Raw genomic sequence first — 23,731 nt, forward strand, 5'->3', positions numbered from 1 at the left:
TTTGGTTTCGTCTCGAAAAAAAATTAGCTTGTTTTTCTTTAAAAACATAGGAAACTGTGCAGAATGCTCACAATGACGCTTTGGGCTTCACGTTACGTTTCGGAGTTCATTAGTATGTACACAAACCATCGTAACATGAAGCGAGCTCGAAGCAAAAGTCCATTTCAACTTTTGCTCGTGTTTGACGTTTGGATTTGTTATATTTTGGTTAAAAAAAAAATTAGCAACAAAACCAATAGTTGAAGTCAAATTGTTATTTATTCTTAGAGGATATAATATATGGAGTGCTTGTGCTGTTAGTTCCGTGAAGCTTTTATAGAGGGCTCTAGTTTCTTTAAGTTTTTCGATGAGTGCATGCCTCCATTTTATTTTCATTAGATGGCTGTCATCAACAAGCTTGTTTATTTACAGCTGCAGAACCGGACTAAGCTAAGTATTTATTATAATTTTGTTCTTCAGGATATTGCCAAACAAATTCTTTTAATTCTGATTTGCATAAATTTTTTTTTTGAAACAGCTGTCAAAACTTATAGGCTATTGATTATGTAGTTTAGAAAGGAACTAAGACGTTCACGGGTTTTTATCGCAGGAATGGTTCAATGGGTTATAAAAGAAGATAAAACCGCGGAGTGCTATTAAATGAGAGGGAGGAAACTGAAAATAGGGGTGCAAAAGCCCCCTTTTTGGTTTTTTCAATATACCTCGTAAACCAAGCAAAATTTTGATAAATTCCACATAAAACTTTTTGTAGAGAATTAAATTTCCTATTGACATAATGTTTTATAAAAATTGAAAAAAAAAATTTCCATACTAAAATAGTCCAAACAATCATACAAAAAATATCAAAAAAATCGATTTTTTGAGTTTTTTTGCTTTTTTAGTTGTAAATTTTGTTTGGGTTGAGATAGGCATAAACATTGCTCCAAAGAAAAAAAGAAGATTAAATTTCCTTCAAAATGCTGTACTCAATAAATTTTTTCATTGAAAATTGATTGAAGTATGGCCATTTTAATCTATCTTTTTTTTCGCATTTTTAGTTTTACTTAAGTAAAACAGAAAAATCGGGTATTTCAAAAAGAATTGATTAAAACAACTTCATTTTAAAATTAATATTAAGTTTATAATTCTAACTTTTGAAAAAATTAGAAAATTGCCCCTCCCTCCAAAACGGGGGGACATTGACCCTCCCTCCCATAGTAAACAATGATTGTATTTAACCCCTCTACAAAATCTCATTATCAGTTCTTGGTGCTCAAGTAATCGTACTTTTCCCTCAAATGTTTCTGTTTTACTTAAGTAAAACTAAAAATGCGAAAAAAAAGATAGATTAAAATGGCCATACTTCGGTCAATTTTCAATGAAAAAATTTATTGAGTACAGCATTTTGAAGGAAATTTAATCTTCTTTTTTTCTTTGGAGCAATGTTTATGTCTATCTCAACCCAAACAAAATTTACAACTAAAAAAGCAAAAAAACTCAAAAAATCGATTTTTTTGATATTTTTTGTATGATTGTTTGGACTATTTTGGTATGTAAATTTTTTTTTCAATTTTTATAAAAAAAAATTTTTATAAAAAAAAATTTAATTCTCTACAAAAAGTTTTATGTGGAATTTATCAAAATTTCGCTTGGTTTACGAGGTATATTGAAAAAACCAAAAAGGGGGCTTTTGCACCCCTATCTTCAGTTTCCACCCTCTCATTTAATAGCACTCCGCGGTTTTATCTTCTTTTATAATCCAGTGAACGATTCCTACAATAAAAACCCGTGAACGTCTTAGTTCCTTATTACCCTGTTTTTTTCGACATAATCAATAGCCTATTAGATTTGTTCAACGAACTCCTAATTTTATGGAATTATTATTTCAATTGTATGAATATGACGTTTAAAATTGCCGAAATTCGCAGTTCAGGAACAAGGCTTTTTTATGTCATTTTGAAGCGCCCGTAAAGCAAGTTCTACGTAGCGTACGTGAAGCTAAGGTCAAAGCGGCATTGTGAAGCTGCCAAAATTCCAACAAACTTTTAACAAACAAGAACGTACTTCTCAGTCGTGCATTTAATGTTTTAAAGTTTTAAACGATTTTTTGAAAAATCAATTTTTTGAAAACGACAGACTTCGACACAATTTTGTGGGTAAATTTTTTGAAAATAGTTATTTTGGGTTATGGCTATGACGTTGGAGCGCGTTGACAGAGTGAAGATATCTGATGCTCTTGGTAACGTCAGGGAGTCATACCATTTCCAATTTTGTTGACTGTGTATTAATAGCTTTATACTTTTAAATCAAATGGCATTTTTTTTTTTAGGTTGCAATCTTAAGAAAAAAACATGTTTAATAATAAGAAAAGCAAATTTTATTTTAAAGGAAATCTCCTGATTCGTATACATAATTCGTTTCCATGCTTCCAAGGTGTTCCCGAAAAACATGCATTTGCATAGAAATCCGATCACTAATAATAAAGTTAGTAAATGAATAATTATTAGCCCTGTAACTCACAGTTGGTGGTATTATTAGTTAAAATTTGAATGTGGATTTAAATAGACATCTGATTTGTTTTAAAAATAAATCTGTAATAGTCAAATTAAGTCGAATTGGAATTGTTTCACTGTTTAATGAGTTTTTTTTAACCTTTAAAGGGGTGTACCGTCACATAAACTGCTCAACGTTTATAAATTGGTGGATACCTTTCACAAGATAATCGAATGAAATAAATGTTGTTATTTAGTTAATAAACAATGCTTAATACATTCGACATTATAATTTCTAAATTTGAGCAATTGTAATGTAAATGATAACGAAGAAAAAAATAACAAAAATTATTAAAATTATTTTTATTTTAAGTGGAGTGATTGAATATACATAATTCAATATATATATATTAAATTGTAATGTAAATGTATAAAGCGATAATTTTGGTCGTTGTTTTAGTACGGCCTATTTATTTTTTGTTTATTTCTTACTTAAATTCTTTTTTGGATTGAGACTGACTCAAGTAAGGAATAAAGCTATTTTGAAAAACTAAAACTTTGATTTTTATAGAAACAAAAAAATTAATGCGAACTTAAGGTATTTTTCTTGACCTTGCAATGTTTGAACATTTTTTTTTATTTCATTAACCAAAGGTTATTGTGCTTACTTATTTTTTTGAATATTTTCCTAATTGGCTCTGTAGTGATTCCCTGAGAACTTTAATTCCTTCGGGATATTTATTTCCTCGTAATCTACATTATATTTTGCGATTTTGAAAAAAAATCTTTCGAGACCAAAATGATTTGCAAAAATGATTAATGGAGACTAGAATCAAATTAGTAGTACGAGAACTATAACCAAAACAATGGACTTAAAGTCCAATGCATAAGACTTTGGTCTGTTCCGTAAAGTTTAGGATTTAACCATACTAAAAGGGTGGCTTTATTTAATTTGGCACTATTCCACATTTCTTTCAATAAAAAAAAAAACAGGAAGTTACAGAAACTGCAACTTTGTTCACTCTTCCACAAAATTTAGAGACTTATTTCTTTACTTTGTAAAAATCAGATCTTATTTTGTTTATCACAAACTCTACAAAAGTTTCCTGTTGAATAAGTGTTTACATATGTAAATGCTTATTAAGTCATAAATACTCAAAAACCAGTGTCAATCTTAGTTTTAAATGCCTAAAAACAATCTTATAATTATTTTTCTTAAAAGTCCATCACAAATGCAGTAAGTGAGAAAAACTGAAAAATAAAAGTGAAAATCTTTCCTTTTTTTTTTTTTTGTGCTAACAACTGCAACAGATGCACTTGGTGTATTATAAAATTATGTAGTAGCACTGACAATGATGATCATTAAGCAAGAATGGTAGCAAAATATCGTTGAGAGATCGTGTCGTCATCAACATTAAAAAAGTTGTCGATTAGGTTCCATTACTTTACTCTAATACTCTAAAGCAACTGAAAGTATTTTTTTCGCGCTTGGTATTATTGTACACACGCACCAGAACAAGATAGCAATATTCAAGCTCAGCGTAACTCGCTATCGACTGTATAGTAGTTAGAGGCGTGGGGTGGCAACAGCAATCAACCAGAGTGTCCATGCCATTGACCGACCGATCACCAATCGATGTGTACCTAGTAACTGGCTTTGCTATAAGAAACTTGCAAATGCGGTTTATTGTTGGCGGTTGGATGGTTATGGTCTCGGAATTGAAAACGAAAACCATGAACATTTGCTTCCTATACAAACGTTAGAAATATAATTGCCAACTTAGGTGAAATATAATTTTTTTTAACTCTATCAAGCAAAGCTTTTTGAATCTTAAAATAAATTCTAAAAAATATAAATTTTGGAAAATCTCGAAAAAAAATCGGACCTATCCCGCAATTTCGAAAACCGATTTATAATTAAAATGTAATTTTATGAATTTTATTTAAAAAAAAAAAAACGAATGTTGACTAGTGTATAAAAGTGCCTGCAACAAATGTCACAAAACTTAAAACTCTAATCATGTTATGTTTATGACATTTATGTAGGTACATATAATTTACACTCCTGCTCAAATTTAACGCACATCCTATTTATTTTAAAGTAAAGTCCTGCTATTACTTTATGCCACAGTATCATGGTTATTTTCTCAAATGAGACAATAGTGATCTTAAATTAAAGGTATGGAATAAAATGTTTGTCGGGAAGATTTTGGGAGAGATTTGCTGAAGTCTGTCTGTTAACCCCCGAACCTTTTAAAGAAGAGTCATAAAATTTCATGGAGTTAAATCTGCTTTACAACACCTACGGAGTTAGCGAGCCTTTCTAGACCTAAGTTAAGTACCCAAAAATACTTGACTGATGCCCTCGAACAGCATCCGGTTCCAATCACCCCTAGATTTGGTCCACAGTTTAGTCTGATGCACGATAATGCATGCTAGAGTAGTTTGAGAATATCTTCAAGATTTTAATATTCCAGCTTCGGATTAACCACACAGAAATATGGATTTGAATTTAATAGAACATGTGTAGGAAATATTGAAAAGATGCATTCGCGACCGAAATCCACCTCCAAGCTGTCTTGATCAACTGAAAACTTCAGTGAAAGAAGTGTTAAAACAAAACCTTCAAAAGTTAATTAGTGGAATGGACAAACGACTCCAGGTTGTCATATGCGCTAGAGGAGACTATACCAAGTATTGCATACAATTATGAGAAAGAACCGTCACCCGCTTCCATTTTTTTTAAATTTTTCTTCTTAAAAATAAAAATTTTTTATAATCAGTTTTCAGACCTTGAATTGTTAAATTTGGTTTATCTTTTTTTTGGTTGATAATACTGTTGCAGTTTAGCATTTTTTCGACTTGCTAAACAATAACAAAACACAAAAAAATGCACCAAAGAATTTTAAAGCCTTTTAAAATAAGATGCAGGGGTATAACTTCAGACGAAAAATGTGTGCGTTAATTTTGAGCAGGAGTTTATATCACAGAAACAGAATTTTTTGTTTATTGGTTGACTCTTTTACTTATAGATTAAACATGAAGTTGACCCATATGAATAAAGTAGGGCACACTTTTTGGCAATACCTACATAATTTTACTTGGTATTCAGATAAATCGATTCAATGTTCCATACCCATCACCGTTGGCAACCATAACTTCTAATGCTCATATTTGTATATATTGTATAAAATTTTGCATTCAAAACAGACCTCTGTTGTATAGTTAGAGATGTTTTTCAATTGGACAGTCATCATACGAAGTTGCGTATGAGTCACTCTGTCGTATGCGCAACATTCTAGGCAATATCATTGGCACAATGCCATCTGCGCCATCAAATAAATTCTAATGAAATCTTCTCATTCAAAGTTTTTGCTTCGATTGCGTTGTTCCTTTGTTATTGCGTTAACCAAAGAATATAATAAGAAATCAACATTTTATATTGTCCGTCCGAACCTAGGCCTTTGTGTCATATAGATGAGTGCATACAAAATTTATTTATCTAAGACTTTTGTGAGCACAAAAAGGCTACAAAATCTCCTTGGAACGACCGACGGACGACCGCCACATTCGACACTGGTGGTGTGTAGGTAGGAAGTTGGCAAACATGAAAGATGAGATTCCATGGCTTTGACATTAGATACAGCATTAGAGTGAAGGAGAAAAACTAACTTATAAAGTCGATGATGGTGGAGTGGATGGGGTTTGGGTGGGATGGTGTTGTGTCTACCGCCGATTTGGTACTGGAATATGGAATGATCGTCTAATGCTATTGCGCTCCAACAGGTTTTTTTTTTCTTTTTTTTTGCAGCGAATTTGTGCGCGATGCAGCGTTTTGCTTTTATCTCGACTTTGATCGTATACACAAAAGGCAATGATCCGCGCGCAACCTGAGACCAACGGGAAGTGGGAAATGGCGGTTGTTCTTTGTGGCCAATTGGCCGGAGTTGCATGCTATGCAAACGGTACGACCTCTAACTGGTTGGGGTTTTTTGTATTTTTTTGTTGTTGTATTTTTGTCGTTTTTGTTGTTCAGAGTCAGCGTGTTGGGCTGTAAAACTTTCTCCGAAAGTATTAAATCATTGGCCTCATCTGTGAACGTGCAGGCGCTATAAAATTTTTTGTTGTTGCATTTTTGTTATGTTGGTGTGTAATTTCAGAGATGAATTTGCGAATCAAATGCAATAAATTTGCCGTTTACACTTTTTGGAATGCCTTATAGCTAATTTGCCAATGACAAATGGTATCTGTGTGATGATGAAATTAGTCTTGAGCATAACTTAATGAATTTTTACTGTGTATATGTTTATGTATATACGAGTATGTTGAAATTAAGGAAGATGGTAGCAACTGGTTGTGTTTGAAGCAAGCTTAATAATATTTTTGTGTGGTAAATAATACATAAAATTCATTGCGGCTTAGTTCCAGGAGCAATTGAATTTTATGTATAAGCTCTATCATTTCAAACTTCTGGTAACGATTCCTCTTATAGGCCTGTCTCTTTTCTTCTTAAAACTCTTCAGAGATTCGATCGGTAATTCTAAATTATTCGCTTTGAAGGGAATAGAGGCGGAATTCATACATGGATTCATAAATCTCACGCTCTTGAAAAAATACGTTTTCCGCTTAAAACAAGTGGAATCCGCTTAAATTATGTTAATTTTAACGTGCACCTAACCTAATCTAACGTGCACTTCATTTCATTTTAAGGTGAATTTTCATCTTAAAAAACCGACAAAAAATAATAATTTTAAAATTATAGTCAGACTTCAGCTTTAGTTACAATTTATCATACTTATTTTCAACAGTGAGATAGGCTGATGGTAAAGCACTCTACTAGTGACCCAACAGTTATAGGATAAATCCCCTGCGGCTACCAGTTGTTTTTTTTTAATTAAAATGGTTCCACATATTAATAAGATTAACTTCAGCTTAAACTAAGTGGATTTCTTTGAAATTTCCGCTTAATTTAAGACAGAATTCAGCTTGGCAATAAACCATGCAGAAATCCGCTTGTTTTTAGGTGGTCTTTTTTGTCCTTGTAGTCTTGAATCAAGGCGAGGTTTTTCCAAGGCAACGTTTAGGTAGGCTTTTAGCCACTGGAGCTTGGTATAACAATTATCTTAGGCTTAAACTATAGCTCATGAACAAGAACTGAGAAAGTTCTGATGGTTAACGCTTAATCATTCCCTTACATTGAGCCCTATCGAGGTATCCGTTCGGAGAAATTTCCAAAACGATAGCCCGTTCCGATCGGAACTCAGATTTCTTTCAAAAGTATCCACTTCTGAAAAAAAAATTAAGTATACAATCGCAATCATTTGACACATGTGTCAGCGTAATTAATTCAAAAATTTTACATTTCAACCAACTTCTCTTGCTAAGGCTTTGTCACTGTTTTTTATTAATCTGCACTAATAAATCAAATTATTCACATATTTATATTTTTTTCTTTGAAGATTTCACTTTTCTTGAAATATTCGGCAACTATTTTGTGTCGGAGAATTTCCGATGAAATTCAACGTACAACTGTCAAAAAGTCTGCTGAATACACTTCATCGCAATGCGTTGATAGGCACCATGTTTCATCGAAAGATTCTTCAATATGTCAATCGGAACGGATACCTCGACAGAAAATTCTCCGATTTCAAACAAATCGGAAAAAAAAAAAAATTCTCCGAACGGATACCTTGATAGCGCTGATTATCATTAGACGTGTACTGGAAAAAATTTCGACTTATTCAATTTGATACAATGTCAGATAATCTAATCTAATTTGTAGAAGTGTACTGTTTGGGTCAACGAGGTTTTTCGCGACTACCATTTCTGCACACCTACATACTTTGCAAGTTCGTTTAAAGGAACCAAACAACTGCCTGCTGCTTCTTAAATGAAGGAATGGTGGTAGGGAGCCTATTTAACAAAAAGTAAGAAATACAAAATTTATTAAAATATTTTCAGTAGCTGATACGATACAAACACAAAAACCACTTCCAATGAATGTAGAAAACAATACAATAGCAAAATCAAGTTAAACAAGCTACATACATAAATCGTTATGATGACGACTGCTGACAGGTTCAGTAGTTTACCTTTATCTTGTAAGTGATGGTCTGTTGTTTGATTAAAGGCCTTTTATGTCCCACCTTCAATAAAGAAAAACTCCTTAAAAAACATCACCCACAACAAAAAGCACGTTATTGTAAGGCTTCTGATCACATAGATCAACCACAGATACATAGGTCAGCTTTGAGTACCACGATAAGCCGTGGCTGAAGAAGAGATACTGGCGAAAACTGGTTCAGATAGTCCCGAACCACATTGACAGAAGTAGGTTTGTTCACACGGAAGTAGGTACTTCTTTTAAAGAACAAAAAAAAAAAAACGTTGAATGCAACCTGAAATACTTTAAAGTAATTTGCATCTCGAAAGGCACACAACTTGTTGTTAGCAGCGATTTAAAGGTCTCAAAATTCCTTACTCTGCCAGTTCTGCTTTATTAAACTCAACTCTGTTGAAAGACACATTCTTTGAGGGATATTCATTCAGGCCTGGCGCGAGAACAGTAGTATGTCGTTCAAATGCAACTTTAGGTTCCAATCGTCGAGAAAAAAACGAAGGGTTTAATAGTTCGTTCTGAATGACTCAAGACAGGTTTGTACAAACAGTCCAAATCTTAGTCAGTCTTTCCGTCTCCCAGATCAATAAAGCATTTTGCATGAGGAAATTTGTGGGATCAGTGTGACCCTATTCATAATAGGTGACATATATACATCATTATTTCTGCAGAATATCAGGACAAACATACTATTGATCTAAGAATGTTAGCTCCTATTCTAGGATTCACTTTATTTGAGCATTACTGAACATTCTTAGATGCTATTTAACAACGACAGTAGTGAAAATCTCAACCTTTTACCCAGCAGTAAAACATTATAACTCCCAGTAACAGAACCGCAGTTGGTTTTAAAACAGAGTTTCGACTGGGTTATCAACGACTTTTTACCAGATTATTAGAGTTTCTACTAGTTTGTCATGTATTAAAGACTAGTATCCCGAAAGATTAAAAGAAGTCAGGGAGGATTAATTGATGTTTAGGAGAAAATGTCGACAAAGGTTCAAGCTATTTTGTGAAGAGTTGTCAAACTTCGATGGAGGTCAGTTCCTTATGAGTTTTCTTCAAGTCTGGTTTCTTAAACAAGCCTTTTAGCTTTTAACTTTCGTATACATTATATCAGCGAATTAACCATTTTCGCTTACTTTTTTTCTTCTTGCATAGATCGTGGTTATCAAATCAAAAAATTGCTATTTTATAAGACTAAAATTACAACCATCAATCAAAAGCCCCAAGTTACCCATAATCATAATCTATCTCTACAATCGAAATTTGAACTCTAATCAAAGCCTTACTGGCAGAAAATTCCAAACAAACAAAAAAAAAACCTATAAGCATGCAAATTGCCCGGCTCTTTTCTCAGCTGTCTTTACCAGCTGAAGCTGGTAACTGACATCAACAAAACTCGATGGCATAACAAATTTATGTGCACCGTCTCCAAAATCTCAAAAAAGAAAAAAAAACAACAACAACAAAAATCTCTGAAAACAATCATAGTCTGATGCACATCGCGACATCTATATAGTGGTTAACGGCATCTGATATCGATAAAAGCATAGAAAAGAAAAATGGCCGAAGAAAAACTTTTGACTATCCGAGCGTAATAAACTTGTTTGCTGAAATGTTGTGGTAACTTGCAGTTGCAGAAGCAAGGAATTCACTTCACTTTATGTTGTGTTTTTTTTTTCTTTTTTTGTTTGGTTTGTTTATTTGTCTGTTTCGTTTTTGCTTTCTTCTAAAGTGAATTAGTGGTGGCGGTGCAAGCGATAGCGGTCGGTTGCGGCAGCGCGGCGGCGGCGCAACGGTGCACGTAGTTCAATGTTAACGAACTAGGAAAATGACTTTCACTGCTACAATGCCACCGCGCGTTAAATCCGTTAGAAGAGAAATGGAGAAAAACTGAAACCGAAATCACCTAAATTACCTTTGTTCAACGATGACGGCAGTTTGCAATGTTTCCGACCAACAACGACGATGACGACGCACGGGATGCGGGATACGGTTAGCTGATGTTATGGCAATCGCATGCGCGATGTTATATAAAAGTGTTGTGCGCGGTAGCACAAAATTGCCAAAGTCTCCGCGCAGGCTTGTTTTTCCCCATTCTTCAGCCATATTGGCAGCAAGAGTTATTGAACTGGTAACTACGGAAAGATCTTGCAGCAAATGTATGTAGTAGTTGTTGTTGTTGTGCAGCAATTAACACCGCAAATGCATAATTAGTGGCAAAGAAGAAAAAAAAAGTGCAATCCGAGATGATTGCTAGCGTGAGATTGAGTTCGACGAACCAGAACTTGATATCAACCAGACCAATGACATGAGCTGAATTGACAATTTATTTATTTTTTAGTTTTTTGACATTTCTATAATTTCGGCCAAGGTCGAAGAAATCGAGGGGCCAAAATACAAAATTTGACTATAATAATAAAAGTTAAAGCATTAAACAGACAAAAAGAAACAACCAAAATAATCACTTTCGATTCGACTTACATGATTTTAACCTTTTTTTTTTTGTTATGTTTTGATTTCATTGAAAACCGAAATTGACGGCCAAGAGCATGGCAGCGCTTAAACTGTGTTATTCATAATTTTTAACATTGGATTTTGATGGTCAACCTTGGGTTCATTGACAAATCAGTTTTTTTTTTTGTGGGTTTATGTAATAAAACGTGAAGCCGAAATGTTTTGATGAGAAACGTTTACGGTATACACGTGACTTCAACAAGTTATTGTAGTTTTGTAGACATGGTATACCTATCTATATGCTTGGTAAGGTATGGAAACAAAAATTTAAAGCAGGGTTAATCCACTCATTGATGACTGATAAGTACTTACCTACATGTTTGTAATACTTTTGAATTGGGGTTTTTAATGAATGCTAGGTCCGCAAAGAACGAATTTATGATACAACATTATATTAATTAAAGCTGGCAAACATTTGTTAACAGATTTCTTTTAGTTGAAACTTTGTAAAAAGTTATCATAAAATAGAAAAAAAAAATTATCATAAAACGATCTGTTACGGACTTGTATAGTCTGTTGTCGCTGGCGCTGGTTTTGGAGAGCCTAAAATCTAAAGCATGAACTACCCATAGAAGTTTTGACTAAGCTAAAAGATAGATACCCTCACAAATTAAATAATATTTGAAGCTATTGGGTCACTCGCAATCAAGAAGCAAGGGGACAATTTTAGTTGCTGCGTAGTCGCGTAGTTCTTCAAAATCCTGGCCAGAACCTGGCTTAACAGTGCAGATCGAACAATCAAACTATCTATGTAATACACACTGAAACTAGCACATCTCTAATACAGAAATCGTCCCGTTTCTGCGTAAACCACTAAAGTACATTTTCTTAAAATTTTTCGCTTTCTGCTAAACAATGCTAAAATATGTAGGTACTTTCGAAAACATTAGATACGAAAGAGTTTTTTTTTTTTGAAAATTACTCAATATGAGATTTCTTTTAAGAACTGCAAAAAATTGCTTTGCAGAGACGTGGTTAACGCAAAACTTTGATTAAATTGCATCGATAACATTGACAAACGAAATAATAAGAAAGGTAGGCCTAAAAACTCCTGGTACAAGCAAATGCAAAAACACCAGCATTCAGTTGGCCTTAGAAATGGAACAATACAAAACCGGGAGGCTTGCCGCCGATTTCTGAGGTCAACCCGGCGAACCCCACAAGCGGATCACTAGTGTGAAGCAGTAACGTGGGATAGTTATGATCCCCTCGACATCGAGATCATAACAGCGCCGAGAAAAAGGAAGAAGAAGAAGATAACATTGACAAACCTCCAAAACCTAGATTCTTTTAAAGACCGGGCCAGATTTTGCAGAGAGCACAATGTAACGGGAAGCGATGTTGAATGGAGTAGAAAGAGCTTTTTCCACAAGCGAGCGACATCCGAGCGATTGAGTTAGAGACTTGCAAATTGGGTCTTACTTTGTGAAGAACTTAAGTAGTAGTCTGTCATCTAAACGACTCCTTCCTTGGGTCAATGGATAACATTCATTATCTATACATGCTAGTACAAGCAACAGTATACCCGGAAATTCTTATCAAACTCAAAGATCTAAACATTAAGCAAGGGCAATAAGTCTGCTGCTACTGATGGATACCATTCAGGGTCCCTAGTTCCTACATCGATAAGAGCTATACACTCACAAAAAAATCATTTTGAGAAAAAGATTTCCAGGTCGTGTTTTGTTTTGAACGAACTCACTTCAGGTTCTGGGACGCTGAATGGGAATTGAATCTAAAGACAGTAGCTGAGGGGAAAAATAACTTAAAATCAACGAAAACCACTTTGATTCAACTATTTTCGGAATGATTTTGCGTTGAAGACGAAAATTTTAAAATCAAAGTAGAACATCGTAAGTTTAAAGTGGTTTGCCATTAGAAAACATTTTTAGATCAAAGTTGTTTCAACTTCAATTTATTAAAAAAACAGAAAAAATTTGCAGCCGCTGGCTATCTCACAGTGATAAAATGCTACAAAAGTTTAATCCGACAAAAATAAAAAAATTTCTTAAGTTGTTTCAATTTTAATTTAAAGATATTTCATGTTAGTTTTTTCAACATTAAATCAACGTTGAACATATTATATTTTACGTTGCGGTTTTTCCCTCAGTGTACAAGAGTTATGGTATCAAAACTGTGTAAACAGCGCTGCAATTACAGATACCTCTACAGACCTAGAACGAGCTCTTGGGAAATATAGAAATGCCTACAATTTGGAAACAATAGATTTTACAAAAATACACGAAAATAATAATGAATGAAAAAAGGCTACACAACTTTCACAACCTTTCAACTTTTCCAGCAAGAAAGATTTGCAAGACAAAAGGCCATCAACCCAGGAATTTGATGATAACTACTATCTTCACCGATACGATTCCTAGATTGATGCAGGGGTCCTTCTGTAGGAGACATCTAGACCTTATAACTCATTCAGACTTTCTAGTTATAACAATGTCTTCCTGGCTTAGGTCCTGGAAATGATCAAATGACGAAGGCGAATCTTGCAGTTTTGGAAAGACACCAAATGTTATATCTTATTTATCTATAACCGATTAGAATGTAATAAAAAGGTTTTAAAAATGACTTATTAGGACCATATCAATGGGGAAGCAAGGCGATAAAACATTTATTTGATACCTTTAGCAAATGTGTTGTTCAAAAGCAAAAGGAGCTTTTTTAGGATCGTTTACATCTAAGAGATTGATATTCCCTTAGACAATAGACGTGAATTCCTAATGGCTTATTACTTTTTGTTTCAACTATACTTTGGGTAATATTCTTTGTTACAGGGAGTACGAGAACTATCTTTGCTTTTTTCTTAATAATCAGGATCCGTATAAAATTGAACTTGAGCAGCCCTACTAACAATTTTGTTCTATAATGCTTTACAGAAGCAACAATTGCATCTGTAAAGCTTTATAACACCAAAATTGTTTGTCGGGAGTTAACGTTATTTATAAGGAGATGTCATAATTTCCATGTAAATTACTTAGAGCTCGCGTGATCTTGGGTGATATCAAATTATTAAAAGACAAATCTATAGGTCTCTATCACACTTCACACATTCTTGCATGCATAAGTAATAAAATATCAATTTGCTTGAAATCAATTATGTCACATGCACAATTTCAATACCAAACACTTTCAGTTTGCATGCTCTATTACTCTATAATCCAGTCTTGTCGTAGTAAAATTCTGGTATAACTTTGAGCATGTTGAGTTTTAATTTCTAAAGAAAATACAACAGATTTATTCTCAAAGTCAAAGTTAGAAGTTGATTCAATTTTTAAAAATCGAATGGTTTCAAAAGTCATCTTAGGCCAAATTTAAAATTTTACCTCCAGTATCTTTTTAAATTCAAAAACGATATTGTTAATTCTTAAGTACAAGCAAAAATTCCTTATACATTTAAGTCAAAACCAATCAAGTAAGATATTATTTATCGAGTACCTATCTATATATGTATATACACAGAGAAAAATAGACCACATAAAATAGAACAAAAACAATAAGATTTCTCTATGGTTTTCATCCAAGAAGGAAACCTTATTAAAACAATCGGGTTTTCCTTATTGTTTTAAAATCTGCAAAAAAATAAAAAAAACGATGACCAGGCTGGGAATCGAACTGGAGACTTCAAATCATTAGTCGCCCACCTTACCACCTGAACCAACCTGCCATGAAAATATTGATCGCGATTTTCGTTCTAGTGCTAAGTTGCAAAAAAAATCAACTTTTCAGTCAAATTTTAATAAGATTTTCTCTTTAAAAATAATAAGAAATCTCCTTAAAAAAAACTTATTAATCCTTGATTTTAATAAGATTTCCTTATGAACTGTATGGACGGTAAAACAATATGACAATCTGTTAGTTTTTAGCGGGTCATATTTTTCTCTGTGTATATTTGTTCACGTGATACATGTATACCAACTAACTGAAAACAGTTTAACATCTAAGCAAATATGCAGTTAAATCAACTCAAAACAAATTAACATGCACAGTAGCAATATGAATTATGATAACATACCCTCCCAACAAGAGTTTAATTAATTTTACTATTAATTTACAATGCGAGTATAGTTCAACAACGAGCGACGACGACAACGTCAATATTGCAATCAAAATTGACATGAGCTAAAACAAAACAAAATTAGAAAAAAAAAAAAAAATAATAGTAAATTCTGAATATTTGTATCTCAATCTGAACAAATCAATGTCAATAGCGTTCCAATCTGTCCTGCCCTCACTATACTACATGTCTTGATGTCTCGACACGATCCTGATTTAATATTTAAATGAATCTATTGCATTAAATTGCCATAGTAATAATTATGCATACCAATAATGTACATACCATATCAGGAGGGTTTCTATGCAGTGCCGGTTTAAGCACGGCGGGCAAGATTGCAAGTGGTGCCTCTAAAAAAAAATTCATCTAAAAACAATTTTTTAAAATCACGAAAAAAAGCAATAGGAGATTATGTCTTACCTCTCATATACTTGTTAATGCATTTATTAAAAATGTGCAGTGTATTAACTTAAAAAGGTTAACTTAAAAAAAAAATTAATTATTCATGTCATTTAGGCTCAATTGGCAAGACTACCTTTATCTCTGACTTTTTTGTTTAAACACATTTAAAGATTAGGTACAGTTGGTCTTATTTGAACGATATTTTTTCAAAAACTTTTTCAACTAGGTACATTAATGTCGTTTTCGATTGGAATCACTCAATGATTCACTCATTCTGAAATCCAATAAAAAACTTTGAATCGCTTCCACCCAATTCTAAAATTTAATATCTGTATTGGTGAAAAATCAAATATTGTGTTTTGTTTTTTCACTAGGAGAATAAAAAACTTGCAGCACGCTTCTTAATGATTTCAGGCGCTTCCGGACGGCCAATCGAAAACAACATACCTTTATAAGTATAAGGTTTGTTCGTTGTGAGCTCTAGGGCACTCTGGGTCGCTCCGAATTCGTTGTCAAGCGTTTTTTGTAGCTCCTTTCTCAACCAGAGTTATTTCCTCTGTGTTCGATGTTTGCTGATGAAACTAAAGCTCTTCGATGTAAAATGAAAACCCGAGAAACTCTGATTTTTTCACAGTTAATTGAAATGACTTAGAGTGCCCTGGAGGGGGGAACAACGAACAGACCAATTTTTTTATTCTCACACACAAACGTAGTTTTTATGAGAAATGGAGAAGCTGTGAATTTTGGCATTTCTGGATTTTGGGTTTGCGGGATTTTGGGATTGGGTTTTCGGGATTTTGTGTTTTTGGGTTTTCGGAATTTATGGTTTTCTGGATTTTGGGCTTTCTGGATTTTTAATTTCGGGATTCTGTCCGTCTCCCTTCTCTTTCCTTATTCATTACTATAGGGGCACCTTTGTAAAAATTAAATTGGTAGGAGGAATATTAGGATTGCTTTAGTCTTTCAAAAGAAATTGGGGCGCCTTGTTCTTCAAAGATGAACGAAGATTTTGGACACCATTGTCCTTCCGGAAGCCAAATAAATTAACCCAAAATTGGGGGGAGCCTTCATTCTTCAAAAAGTTTAGGACAAACAATACGAGCGCCGTTGAAAATGTAAAATAGAAACAAATTGGGGCGCCTTTGTGAATGTAAAAAAAAAATAAAACATCGATTGGAAAGACTTCGTTATTTATATAACTTTTGTAAAAGTTCGGGGCGCCTGTGGCGCCCCTCAATTCTTGCGCCCCTGGGCGACGGCCCAAGCTGCCCCCCCCCCTAAAACCGGCTCTGTTTCTATGAGTCTAGACAATGTGAGGCCCTTGGGGTAAAAGGTATATAGTAAATAGAATTCCAATGGTAATTTAAAAATGTTCCTTATATTGTTGTGTGGATTTTTGTTTTATATTACAAAATTTGTTATTTTTGTGATCTGGACATACAAATAATAAAAATGTTGTCTTTATCAAAAGTTTTGAATGGGTGAGAATAAAAGCCTCTTTAGGAAAACACAAACACAAACACAAAAAACAATTATTCAAAGTGCTCTATTTCCGAATCAATCACAATTCACTTAAAAATGTTTTAACAAGCATCTCTTTTATTTAAAAGAGTTTTAGAAAATGCAATTTCCCTTTTAAACTTAAGTACAGGAACCTTATAAATCAGACAGTGATCTAAGTCTAGTACCTTAGTAGTTCTGACTTATTTTTACAGAGTTATAAACGGTTACGAGTTACGACTCAATCCCCGCGTTCAACGCCGCGCCGGCTACCTGAACTTAAGTTTTGAATTTTAAGAGGCTCTGATTGGTAGATGTCAAAAAAAGTTAGGTGAATTTAAGGTGACATTTGTTTCTGACAAATTTGAGCCTCTAAAAATTCAGAGCATGAGTTCAGGTAGACTGCGTTGAATCCAAGGAATGACAAGAGTTTACAGACTCGATCGTCAAAACAGCAAATTATGTTCGGCGTTTTTAAACTAAAAGGTATAATTTGAATTTTATTAGGGATTTTTAGAAAATGTACCGCTTTTTTTTTTAACTATATCACTATATGCCTTTTTAGGGATTTTTAAAAAAACGCACCGCTTTTTTTAACTATTAACGAGAAGATTTAAATGAGGCTCAGTTATTTAAATTAAATATTCCTGAAATAGATCTAAAAATTTATAAATTTATTTATCAATTATTTGTTTTATTATTTGTTCTTAGGGATCAACTTTTGTAGGCTTAAAGTAATTTTTATTTTTTTTTATCATTTATCTTTGGCGCTACGTTTTAAGGATGGTTATCCCCTTCATCAAGCAAAATATAGTCACCTGAATATCGTTTAAATTTTTGATAAACCAAAAAATTAAGAATTTTACAAATAAACAAAAATACCCAAAGATTGTATGAAATATTTTTGTTTTTTAAATTTAACTTATTTTTTTTTTGAAAATTTTTAATTTGTCTCTTTGCTTTTCGGGAATTTTTTGGGCGTGTTTGTAATCCGCCCTGTAATTCTATGCGTATGCAACAGAAACCCTTATAGATTTTTTTGACTATGAGGCGTTATCGATTATCGAAAAATAGTCTTTTAGGGCAAAAAAAAACAGCATAAAATTGAAAAAATCAAAAACTTTGCCAAAAATCCAAGGTAATGCATTTGGATCATGACCGTACTTGACTTATACAGGGGAAAAATAAAAAAGCTGATTTGGATTTGAAAACATGAACTTATATGCATTCTGCTACCTTTGAACCGCTGCGCTGCACAGCAATATATACTGTGAATTATAAAAATTGAAGTGATTTTTTGTGGTTTTAGTTATTTTCTACAAAAAATGTTAAATAATTTTTGCACTTTGATAACACTGTTAAACTGATTCGGTTTTTGGGTTATATTTTTTATTTTAGATATAAAGTGAATTTTCGACACAACTTCATGTTTTTTAGATTTGTTATGCGAAAAATAGATATTCCAAAAGTTACCTAATTTTTCAATCCATGGAGCAATAGCTCGTACGCTTATTTCATGAGTATTAATTTATGAAAAATGAGCCTAAAATTAAGCCTAAAATTATATCTAAGAAATGTTCGTTTGGGCCATCTCGATCTGAGAGCCTTTTAGGTGCTGTAAAAGTCAATATCTCTCAAATGCACCCCTTGCAATAGTTTTAAATATATATTATATATTTTACTAAGAAAAAAAAACAAACTTAAATTACAACCATTACAGTAACAAAAAAAAAAAAAAATCCCGCACACAATTGATATTCATCGATTCAAGAACAACTTTCTGCCATAACTCACGCTCCCCCTGTCTGTTGGGTCTACGACGACATAGTCGGCCGCTCAGGTATTTAAACAACAATAATATAACAGATTCCGAGTTTTCCGGCATCAATCGAATTTTTAATTAAACAAAAAAAAAACAAAAGATACATTAGCTCAATACAAAAAGTAATTGGATAGGCAAACAAAAACTTAATTGTGTGATCATAGCACGACAAAATTAAATCAATTTTTGTTGTTTATTTTGTATTTTTTTCTTATTCAAGGATTAATTATAAATTTATTTATTGTTTTTTTTTTTCTTGACCTGAAGGTGTTTGCTGTCTTGTTATTTTTTGATTGATTGAAATTGTTTGTTTAAATATTTAGATAAATAAATGAAAATATTTTTTTTTTGTACTTTAATGAAAATTTAGAAAATATTAGAGAAAAAAAATGTTTTTTTTAAGTCCTTTAATTTTGTGGAAACGACAATTTTTTTTCATTTCTTAAAAATGCTGAATCCTTAACATGAATTCGAACATGTGCCTTAAGATAAATAAACTTAACAACATTTTACATTATCAGAATATTTGGAAAATAATTTCACTCTTTAATCATTTTAAGATTTCCAATAACTAGCTACATATTTCGCATCCATCTACACCAGCTAGAACAACTTTAGAAAGGACTTTAAACTTAAATCTTAAATGGATTGATGCGGATCCTTGTTAAAGGAGCTTTAAATAGTTATTTATTTTAATTTAATTTATCTTAATTCGTAGATGTTAATAATGCGCTTTCCATAAGAAATATCCCTTGATTGTTTAAAAAGAAATTTCTTTTCTAGGCAAAGCTTCTGATTGAGTTTTATTATAACCCCGATATAAATATGTATGTATATATTTTTCAATTATAAATTAAAATTTAAAATTTACCTTATCGGTTGATATTGTCATTGAGTTTGGCAGTGTTGGTTTCATTTTTGCTAGAGTTTTTGTATTTGTTACATTTTTGCAGTCATTCAACCCATGTGATTAAATCTTCTTTTTCTGTGGAGCGGTGATGCAGTTATTTTATTCAACATCTAAAATAAGTTATTGCACAATGTAACTCCAAGTAAGTTGAACATTATTATAATTTGATGTTGGTTTTTGTGGCAGCTTATAGCACTTAAATATTTGATTATTCTGTAAAGAAAATAAAATATAATTGAAATTGTTTACTTTTTTAATTTTTGTTTGACAAATTTTTTTAGGTAGGTATAGTTTTAAATAATGTAAAAATGCAAAGTAAAATATCAAATTTCACTTAAAATCGGATACCTGGTAAGATATTTTACCACCAAAGCTTAAGAACATTGTGTAAACTTTAATTACACCAAAAGAGTTTACTTCCTGTTCAAACTTAATTTTATAACATATGTGGCTTATAATTTTCTTAAAGCATATAATAAATCTGTCATAAATTCCTATGATCGCTGTTCAGCCCACCTTACGTAGAATAAAAGTATTGGCTTTAAATATAGCCCATCACTTTAAATGGCTCCATCCCTGAATTTCTTCAAAAAATTTAAGGTTAAAATAGCTATGTTAGTTTTAAATGAGTTTTATAAAAGTTGCTCCCAGACTTAGACTAGTCTTAGATGTCTTTTTTGACAGATTAAAAAGAGGGGGAAATCCCTCTGGAATTTTTTATTTTTTGCATTATTTTTTTTTTTTTTTGAGTAATAAATTTATTTATCAACCGATGAAACTATTTTCAGTGGTCTTAGCCTTAAATGAAGCCTCAAAAATGCCTAGATAGTCCCGAAACCAATGCGCTCCGAACCTACCATAGTACGAAAACGAAAACTTTAAACGCATTCGAAACTAGTTTTTTTCCGCGCCGTGCAATGTAACTCAAAAACTAATGAAGCTATCGACTTGAAATTTGAAGCAAATTAGTCCTTATTGGCAACAACATGAACCTAAAAGTTGAATAAAATTTGTACAGTAAATATTTTTTAAAACTACTTCTTTGTAAAAAAAAACATGGTTTTTTTCGTTTTTTTGATTTCTAATTTTTATTTTTCATTTAAAAAAAATAAATTTAGGTTCATGCAATGCGTACTAATATCATCTAACGGAAAAAAATTTCCTTTTTGATTTAAGATGATTTCCTGGACCTGTGCATTGCACGGCGTAAACTAGAGGCGTCAACTTTGAAAGGCTCCAGAGCCGCCATTTTGTTATTTTTTCATTTCAAAAAATTTTTTTTCAAAACTTAGGTAATAATTTCAGTAATATCTTGTCTTTTACCAAATTTCAATAAATTTTTTTCAAAACTTAGGTAATAATTTCAGTAATATCTTGTCTTTTACCAAATTTCAATAAGTGCTTTCAGTTTTTCATAAAAAAATATTGAAAAAGGTGTCGTCCAGAGGGATTTCCCCCCTTAAGAAAAGCTTTGAGAAAAATAGTTGGTAGTTAGATTATCAGCAATGTAGGACCTTTTTGTAAGCTTAACCTGCTGAAATCAACAGAGATGGATGAGACTCAATCGATATTAGAGTTGATATATACAACGAGAAACAAGCCTGGCTGTTAGTAAACATGTATGCAGGAAAACAAATTTTTCTTTTTATATTAACAGGTTGAACGATTTATAAATGGAGTTGTCAGTTCTTTCAGGGGCTATTAAGAGTTTTTAAGCAACTAATCACAACTAGATTTTTGAAAGGATGTTTTTCTGTCTGGATGTTTTATTTGAGTCTTCTCTTTTTAACAGAAATTTTTCTAAGACGATCTTATGGTTTAGTTCAATTATTTTCTTAACATTTTAAATAACCTTAAAAAATGCCAAGCAGACCTCATTGATGCATTTCAATCTAAAACACACATTGTGTTCTAGAACAAACATACTTTTTATTGCAAACAGTAAATACTTTCCTTATGTAGGAAAATTATATTATATTTCTCATTAAAACAAAATTACAATTTGAAGTATTGATCATGACATCATTAGCACATTATTTATATTATCTTACATACCAGAATGCAAGAACCAGCTAACTTGATTTTCGTAGTTAATAGAAAATTTACAAAAAAAAAACGAGTTACTTATGGTTCACACTGTTTGCGGTAGGTACCTTAAGGTTAAAATTTAGGGTCTCTAATCTTTATCCCGTTTATATTGTTACGTTGCAAGGTTTCGTGTAAAAAAGGGTTTTAATTAAAACATTACGATGATCCAGTACATCGAGCTAGGGTCTGAACGGGTGGACTTTCTTGAAATTCGGTATAGATAACACTGGGCAACAAGGGTTTTGTTTTACTAAGTTTGGTGAACTTTTCTGAAGGTTTTTGCTGAACTCGAATCCGAAGTCAGAAAATTTCTATCAGCTCGCGTTTTAGAGATTTTTCGCTACTTTTTAAGCATTTCAATAGATTACAGTGGTTTTGTTTCAGGAACAAAACAATATTTTTCTACAGGTCTTGGGTAAACTACAGTGGTTTTTAGCTTACAGTAGTTTTTTCTCAGGATTAAAACAATACTTTTCTAAAAGTTTTGGGTGTGTTGAACCAAATTAGTAAAAAATGATTAAGAAACTTCATAAAACAAAAAAAGGTATAATTTTGTTTACCAGTATAATTTTTAAGTAATGTGTAATATCTGCTCTTTAACGCATATCTCCCATATAAATTTAGCAAACCTAAAAAAAAGAAGTTTCGCAGGCCTAAGAATATTTAAAACTCCACACACTGAACAAGCTTACGGTTTAAATTTAATTTTGGTGTCTTTTGCCTGCAAAATATCTTGTGGAAATTAAAATATTGAGCAAGCGATCAACTATAAAACCTTCTTTTTTAATTATTTGGAATTAACATTAACTAGATACAAAAAAGTAATTGCCTTTATTAAAAAACTCACAAATAAATATGCCTATTTTTAGAAAATTAATTTGCATTTAAAAACGGTACAAAGAAAGAAAAAAAAAACGCGTTTAGTATTTAAATAAACTTAATGACAGTTATTCTAATATGATGTCTATTTTAAATATATATATCAGTTGACCTCAAGAATATTATGATTTCTTAACAAAACTTGATATGCATTTAGAATATATCCATTCACTATAAATTTATTAAAAAAAATATCAGGTTTTACCGGAATTAAATAAGAATTTATAATTTTTTTTCCGGAAGTTTAGATACACATTACTCGGAGTTGTGGACAAAATTTAAAATAGATAATGATTGTTATTTATAGTTTTGAATTCGAAGGAATATTCATCATTAATTATACCTAGTTTTACTAACGTCATCTTGTGAAATAAAACTGAAATATATATTGCACGACTAACGAATTGTAAATACCTGTAATTATAGTAGTGTCAAATCTTTAACCCTTTAGTGATTTTGATATTTTTGTTAATTCTAAACATTCATACCTTTGTTTGTTTAAATAAAATACATGACTGAGTCGCACGTACTTGCTTTTATAGCTAAAGTTGCTTACAATGTTAAGTCTTTTTATCAACTTCATAAAAGAATATTTTAATATAATAATTGTATCCTTAATCTCGTAACAAATGTAAAAAAAAGGATTGAAAGATGACTTTTACCTTTTTAAATGCTTTTAATTTCCAAATGAAGTATGCCATCTAATTTCAACCATTTTTTAATTTTTTTAAAATTATTGGAATCGTTAAAAATAAAATGCACGACTGGGTCGCACGTATACAAATCTGGAAAATGTATATGAAAATAAAGATAAAACATAAAATTCGTTCTTCAAATAATAAAAAAAAAAATCTTTAAATGAAATCGATCTACAAAAAAAGTATGCAGTTTAATTACTTTTATAAAGATGCATAAATATATTTTTATGATGAAAGGAAATTAACATTTTAAT

At 32.0% G+C, this 23,731-nt stretch overlaps 1 protein-coding gene across 2 annotated transcripts in view; it reads right to left on the reverse strand.

Annotated features, from left to right (window-relative positions):
* The window catches only part of LOC129911747 (ecdysone-induced protein 74EF-like), a 157,190-nt gene that overhangs the window by 60,889 nt on the left and 72,570 nt on the right, over positions 1-23,731 (reverse strand). For both annotated transcript variants that reach the window (XM_055989653.1, XM_055989654.1), the window contains exon 2: positions 19,774-20,025. The gene's annotated coding sequence lies outside the window, so the exon portion shown is untranslated. The remainder of the gene's footprint in view (positions 1-19,773; positions 20,026-23,731) is intronic.

This window comes from Episyrphus balteatus, chromosome 2, assembly GCF_945859705.1.
Source record: "Episyrphus balteatus chromosome 2, idEpiBalt1.1, whole genome shotgun sequence".
Classification (NCBI taxonomy): domain Eukaryota; kingdom Metazoa; phylum Arthropoda; class Insecta; order Diptera; family Syrphidae; genus Episyrphus; species Episyrphus balteatus.